Raw genomic sequence first — 8,005 nt, forward strand, 5'->3', positions numbered from 1 at the left:
GGTTATGACATTATCAAAGACGCTTGAAAAAAAATTGAAAAAGTAATTCTGGGAGTATTATCTAGATTAGTAGTTTTCTTGGAATCGCTCTACACACACACTCACACACACACACACACACACATGCAGACACGCACGCACGCACACACACCCGCACCCACACACAAACACCATTACCATCGTCTCGATTCCTTGTCTACCGAAATTCATTTAGTTTGTTCGTTCATGGGCTGAAACTCCCACGGCTTTTTCGTGTATGACCGTTTTTACCCCGCCATTTAGGCAGCCATACGCCGCATTCGGAGGAAGCATGCTGGGTATTTTCGTGTTTCTATAACCCACCGAACTCTGACATGGATTACAGGATCTTTTTCGTGCGTACTTGGTCTTGTGCTTGCGTGTACACACGGGGGTGTTCAGACACCGAGGAGAGTCTGCACACAAAGTTGACTCTGAGAAATAAATCTCTCGCCGAACGTGGGGACGAACTCACGCTGACAGCGGCCAACTGAATACAAATCCAGCGCGCTACCGACTGAGCTACATCCCCGCCCCATTCATTTTGTAAAAGCTTGACTAAATTCAAAAACAAACAAAAACTAAAAACAACAAAAACAACTACAACACATTTGTTACTTACCTGTCTCCGAGCCGTTATTTTCTTTCAATGGCTGATGACAATTCTTTCAGCAAAGCCGTTAATTCCACAATATCACAGCCGAGACGCCCTGGGAATACTGATAATTTCCTTGTCCGGTTTATACAATTAGCACTGCTAATCTGTAAGAACAATTCTTTATGATCTGCATTGTCTTGTCATCACTTTAATATCTTGTCTGAATCAAGCCGTATACACAGATTCAGATTTTTTTTCTTAAAGTCTGGAATGTTTACGATGATAGAAATAAAGCCGTTTTCCAAAAAAACAGTAACTAACACAGAAGCAAAATAATTAAACAAATGAATTGTTCACGATAACACTCTTGGCACCGCAGCAAAATATAGACAGGGTTGACACGATAGCTATATACAGTTTTGTTTAAGCCTGGAATGATTTTGAATAAAAAATCCAGTGGTTGTTTTTTTGACCAAAAAAGGGAACAAAAAAGAACAAGAAATAATAATCACAATGGTACACAAACTCTCGACACCGCACCAACCTGTAGCGAGAGCTTACACGAGAGCTGTACAGGCGCGTGCGGCACGTACGGACGCTATCTGCGTGACTAATAAGAAAGCGGAACACACGACTAATGGAATCGCATCTTATCTGTGTGTGCTGTACCGCTGCTAGAATCACGCGCGGCCGGCCGACGATGCCAGGGCTATTGAGCTCAACGATGCCAGTAAAGCTTTTCGTTGAGACACAGGTAGCTGGAATAAAGTGCTTGTTTGATGATGCAGATCATGCGGCTCAGGTGTCTGTTATGATCATTTTTAGGGGAACCCCCCTTTTAAGACTACCAAATTTCAGACCCCCTCCCTAATACGACCCTCTTTTCGCAACCTTTCTGTTAAAAAGCCTTTGTAAATGTACACCCATTTCAAGACTCCCTCCTTTTTACATTTAGTCAAGTTTTGACTAAATGTTTTAACATAGAGAGGGAATCGAGACGAGGGTCGTGGTGTATGTGTGTGTGTGTCTGTCTGTCTGTCTGTGCGTGTGTGTGTGTAGAGCGATTCAGACCAAACTACTGGACCGATCTTTATGAAATTTGACATGATAGTTCCTGGGAATGATATCCCGGGACGGTTTTTTTCTTTTTTTCGATAAATACTTTTGATGACGTCATTTCCGGCTTTTTTTGTAAACGTTGAGGCGGCACTGTCACACCCTCATTTTTCAATCAAATAGATTGAAATTTTTGTAAAGCAATCTTCGACGAAGGCCGGACTTCAGTATTGCATTTCAGCTTGGTGGCTTAAAAATTAATTAATGACTTTGGTCATTAAAAATCTGAAAAATGTAATAATTTTGTTTAATATAAAACGATCCAAATTTACGTTCATCTTATTCTACATCATTTCCTGATTCCAAAAACATATAAATATGTTATATTTGGATTCAAAACAAGCTCTGAAAATTAAAATTATAAAAATTATGATCAAAATTAAATTCCCAAATCGATTTAAAAACAATTTCATCTTATTTCTTGTCGGTTCCTGATTTCAAAAACATTTAGATATGATATGTTTGGATTAAAAACACGCTCAGAGAGTTAAAACGAAGAGAGGTACAGAAAAGCGTGCTATGCAGCACAGCGAAACCACTACCGCGCTGAACAGGCTCGTCAGTTTCACTCCGTTTTGCACAAGCGGCGGACTACGGTCATTGTGAAACAATGCAGTGCGTTCAGTTTCATTCTGTGATTTCCACAGCTTGACTAAATGTTGTTATTTCGCCTTACGCGACTTGTTTAGACCTGATTTTCCCAGATTTGTTGAAGTCTTAAAAGGGGGGGGGGGGGGGGGGGGATGTACTATTGTGCTTCTATTTGCAATCTTCATAGACTAATAACAATGGTTTGTATTTCACGGTTATTACGATCATTTCTCTAGTCTTAAATTGGCAATAATTTGGACCATTTCGTTGGTCTTCATTTGGCATGGCAATTTGTATGATTTGTGTGTGTGTAATTTGTTTGACTTTCTGGTAATGTGGAAAATCGTTTCACTACACCATGCAAACTTTATGTTTTTGTCGGTCTACACATGTGTTTGTCTGCCTGCCTGTCGCTCATTTTGTCGATCTGCATGTCTGTCTGTCTGTCTGTCTCTGTTCCAAACGATAAAATGTGTGCGGTGTTGGAATAACAACAAGAACAACAACAACAACAACAACAACAACAACAACAACAACAACAACAACAACAACAACAACAACAATAACGACGACGACAACGAAGACGATATGGACAGAACATCAGCAGAAGCACTGCCAACAACTACAACAGCATCGTCACCCTCAACAAGAAGCTCCATGCAATTTCACGTACCAATCTTTTGTCTGTGGTAATATCCAATCGTATTTAGCCTGACCACCCTCCACCCCCTCCCCTCCCCTCCCCTCCCCCTTCCCGCTTACAACACCTCTTAAAAAACCCGCGTTACATGCGATTTCATATGCCTGTGTTGTCAGTGATGGAATGCAGCGAGCGCATCCTGTCCCAACGTTCCCACGTACTGAACTGGGTCCCTGCCGCTGATGGGGTCTATGTCGACCAAAAGAGTGGGATTCCCTGTAGGTGGAGTTCCTGTAGGGGGATTCCCTGTATAACAGGGTGGAGTTTTTCAATAAAACTTGCAAACCATACTCGAATTTCTAAGAAATATCAAAAAAGATCGAAAACTGACATCAAATTCTACCGATGTCGCTAAGCATCACGTGACTTTAAGCGATATCAGCGAAACGCTGCAGGAACTACACCCTGTGGTATTCCCTGTATACAGGGAATCCACCTACAGGGAATCCCGCTCTTTTGGTCGACATAGATCCCAACAGCGTCACGGCCATCCCTGGCTTGCCGCCCACTCTGGATAATCATGCATGTACTTAGTTAGTTAGTTGGTAAGTTATTTAGTTATATCCTCGCGCCCCCTAATTGACGTAGAGGCGCGTCCCCCGGGTGGTGGATGGGGGAGCCTTCTCTACTAACTTCTGAGAGAAGGTCGCATCACTCTCGATGCCGTGAACCTAATTAGGATCTTTTTCTTGTTTCTTCTCTATTTCTGCCTCCCCAAAGTCCTTTTACTTTCCTTTTCTCACCCATAAAATTCTTCACTTTTTACCCTTGTTAAGTGGTTCTTGTATAGAATATAGTCAATGTTTGTAAAGATTTTAGTCAAGCAGTATGTAAGAAATGTTTAGTCCTTTGTACTGGAAACTTGCATTCTCCCAGTAAGGTCATATATTGTACTACGTTGCAAGCCCCTGGAGCAATTTTTTTATTAGTGCTTTTGTGAACAAGAAACACTTAACAAGTGGCTCTATCCCATCTCCCCCCTTTCCCCTATCCCATCTCCCCCCTTTCCCTCGTCGCGATATAACCTTCATGGTTGAAAACGACGTTAAACACCAAATAAAGAAAGAAAGAAATATTTAGTTATAGAACAAGATAAGAATGAAAATACACATTTTCATTGTTATGTTGTTCTTGCTCTTCTCACATGCAGTCTCTTGTTTTGTTTGTATTTAGTTATCGTTTAGTTTAGTTACTTGGTTATTAATTTGCTCCCCAGCTTACTAACTATTTATTTATTTGTGTATAAAGTGTTGCTTGACTAATTGATTGAGAAAAGGAATAATTTATTCATTCACTCATTACTTGCCGCTGTGTAAAGGGGCTGCTTTTTTGTTGGGGCAGCAGCACCTACTGTGAACTGCAGTTAAGAAAAAAAGAAAAGAAAAGAAGAAGGAACAAGTCGCGTAAGGCGAAATTACTACATTTAGTCAAGCTGTGGAACTCACAGAATTAAAGTGAACGTAGTCCGCCGCTAGTGCAAAAGGCAGTGAAAGTGACGAGCCTGTTTGGCGCTGTACATAGCGGTTGCGCTGTGCTTCATAGCACGCTTTACTGTACCTCTCTTCGTTTTAACTTTCTGAGCGTGTTTTTAATCCAAACATATCATATCTATATGTTTTTGGAATCAGGAACCGACAAGGAAAAAGATGAAATAGTTTTTAAATCGATTTGGGAATTTAATTTTGATCATAATTTTTATGTTTTTAATTTTCAGAGCTAGTTTTTAATCCAAATATAACATATCTATATGTTTTTGGAATTAGAAAATGATGAAGAATAAGATGAACGTAAATTTGGATCGTTTTATATATAAAATATTTTGTTTACAATTTTCAGATTTTTAATGACCAAAGTCATTAGTTAATTTTTAAGCCACCATGCTCAAATGCAATACAGAAGTCCGGCCTTTGTCGAGATTGCTTGGCCAAAATTTCAATCAATTTGGTTGAAAAATGAGGGTGTGACAGTGCCGCCTCAACTTTTACAAAAAGCCGGATATGACGTCATCAAAGACATTAATTTTATCGAAAAAAAAAATATCCGGGGATATCATTCCCAGGAACTCTCATGTCAAATTTAATAAAGATCGGTCCAGTAGTTTAGTCTGAATCGCTCTACACACACACACGCACACACACACACACACACACACACACACACACACACACACACATACACCACGACCCTCGTCTCGATTCCCCCTCTATGTTAAAACATTTAGTCAAAACTTGACTAAATGTAAAAAAACACACGCTGGCCGGGGTTCTTCAGGACTCCTTCGGGGTCAGAAAAGAGGGTGGCTGCTGACCGGTTCGTCTGGCCACTACTGTACAGAGGGGTGACAAAAGTAATGCATACTCCAGGTCGACAAACTACAAAGTGAAATGTGGAGCGTCGCGCAAAACTATTTCTGGTTATGCCGGCATGTGGAGCAGCACGCGCAAAACTACCCTTCGTCGGAACTAAACCACGGAGCGCCACAACATGTCACATTTTTTTAATTTTTTATATGAAGTCTTATATCGCGCGCGTATCTCCAGACTCGGACTCAAGGCGCAGGGATCTATTTATGCCGTGTGAGATGGAATTTTTTACACAATACAATGTCATCACGCATTCACATCGACCAGCAGATCGCAGCCATTTCGGCGCATATCCTACTTTTCACGGCCTATTATTCCAAGTCACACGGGTATTTTGGTGGACATTTTTTTTTATCTATGCCTATACAATTTTGCCAGGAAAGACCCTTTTGTCAATCGTGGGATCTTTAACGTGCACACCCCAATGTAGTGTTCACGAAGGGACCTCGGTTTTTCGTCTCATCCGAAAGACTAGCACTTGAACCCACCACCTAGGTTAGGAAAGGGGGGAGAAAATTGCTAACGCCCTGACCCAGGGTCGAACTCGCAACCTCTCGCTTCCGAGCGCAAGTGCGTTACCACTCGGCCACCCAGTCCCTAAAAGTAATGCATACTTCAGGTCGACAAACTACAAAGTGAAATGTGGAGCGTCGCGCAAAACTATTTCTGGTTATGCCGGTGTAGGATCCGGTCCGGTCCCCCCTCTGAAGTAGTCCCCCGGGGGACCAATTCGTGGCAAAAACTGCTCTATAATGGTCCCCCCTTAGACATCCAGCCTCGTTTTTCTTGTTGCAATGTTAGTAATGTTACCAGCAATTTCAGAGAAAAGAAAGGAAAGAATCAGAGACTGGTTTCATTTCTTCTTATCAGTATTTATTTATTATTCATTTTATTTCATGTGATTTTTCTTTTGAACGGCATTATAAATCAGATCTTTTTTATTTTCTGCAAAATATAGTCAAACAAAGAGATTGCTGTCTGTGCACTACATAATACCGGACGAAGATATAGATTGAAAATGGCTTGAATGCCTAAGAAAAACGAGGCTGGATGTCTAAGGGGGGACCATTTTAGAGCAGTTTTTGCCACGAATTGGTCCCCCGGGGGACTACTTCAGAGGGGGGACCGGACCGGATCCTACACCGGTTGGCATGTAGAGAAGCACGCGCAAAACTGCGACTACGCTTCGTCGGAACTAAACCACGGAGCGCCACAACATGTCACATGGTGACAGTTCATCATGTGGCCTATTTGTCCCGGAAGTTTATTATCGTCGTCTGTCAATTTTTCGCTGCGTGCTTGTAGTGTTATATGAACATGACCAAGAAAAGTAAAAAGCTGAAAGTTCAGTAGGGCCAAACAACTTACTGTACAGGTGAGACTAAAGCTGAATAATCTCAATCATGAACAGCAACAAAGTCTGAGAGAAACCAAGGGAATATTTTGTAACTGTTCAAATGGCTTGACTTTGCGCGAAAGATTCAATAACAACCCTAGATGTAGAAGAGTCTCAGTGAGAGTGTCAATTTTCGTTGTTGATGTCAATTGTCGATTGTGATTTCTGGCTTTACCTTCAAATTAAAGTACACGACATTCCCGATATCAATCAGTCAAACGCAAATATAAAGGTAGCTGTCAGTCGTCACTTGGTAGCATTGAAAATCCATTTCTCGAAGACTTCGTATACGTTGCTTTCTTGCAAACTATAGTCAGTTATAAGGAGCAAATGACATAGAACCAAATACCCAAAGTTGAAATGCCAGACGCAAGTAAACTATTTGTTATCAATTTTTCTTTAGGTCGATCCAAATGTACCGCTCTAAATTTACGTCTTACGATATGCATGACTTATGGCACTACCCTATACTTGCTACACTTTACCTGCTGCCTCTTATACTGTCCATGCAGCTTCTGCAAAAGTTTGCTTGCCATCATCAGATTTTTAGAAGTTTGTTTGAAGTCATATGATCCTAGTTGAAAGATAAGCAATGAATTTCATTATTTGTTGTTTTAAATTTATATTATTATTAAATGCAAACCAATGACAGATGTGAATTTTTTTTTGACATCACTGTAATATTTTTAAGTTTTAGAATGAATGAATACCAAAGCAGAAAGCATCTGAAACGACTTGTTTAGTTTACACTTTTATCCCAAGTTCAAATCACAAATCTTGCTTGTAAATATTTTGTGTATGGTGTGCCAATGTTGTTTTCCCCCATTTTGTTGTTTGTTGGTTCTCATACTTTTTGTAGTCTTGTTATTATCATATCTTATCGACTGTGATAATAAATAATACCTGCCTATGTTTGATACATGATTATTACTGTCAAATTTCAGAAGCAAGGAGAGAATATTCATGTATTAATAATTATTTTGAACTCGAGGAAAACTTTTTTTTCTCTCAAAACAAACAAACAAACAAACACACGAAAAACAAACAAACAACAACGTTTTCAAGAAGGAGAAGAAGGACTATGACACAAAATGTTAAAAAATATGTCCGAAATTCAACTGGAGATAGTGTAGATTACTAGTTGCCTTCCAGGCATAATTGTACTTCACGTGCGTCACCAGTGGCAGTGAACAAAGAATGCACTGGGTCCACTAGCAATGAGA

At 40.3% G+C, this 8,005-nt stretch overlaps 1 protein-coding gene across 1 annotated transcript in view; it reads right to left on the reverse strand.

The window, feature by feature from the left end:
* Positions 1–1,177, reverse strand: part of LOC138945933 (uncharacterized) — a 50,699-nt gene extending 49,522 nt beyond the window's left edge. Inside the window, exon 1 of the mRNA XM_070317458.1 lies at positions 641–1,177. The gene's annotated coding sequence lies outside the window, so the exon portion shown is untranslated. The remainder of the gene's footprint in view (positions 1–640) is intronic.
* Positions 1,178–8,005: the final 6,828 nt, after the last annotated feature.

This window comes from Littorina saxatilis, linkage group LG13 (genome assembly GCF_037325665.1).
Source record: "Littorina saxatilis isolate snail1 linkage group LG13, US_GU_Lsax_2.0, whole genome shotgun sequence".
Taxonomy (NCBI): Eukaryota; Metazoa; Mollusca; class Gastropoda; order Littorinimorpha; family Littorinidae; genus Littorina; species Littorina saxatilis.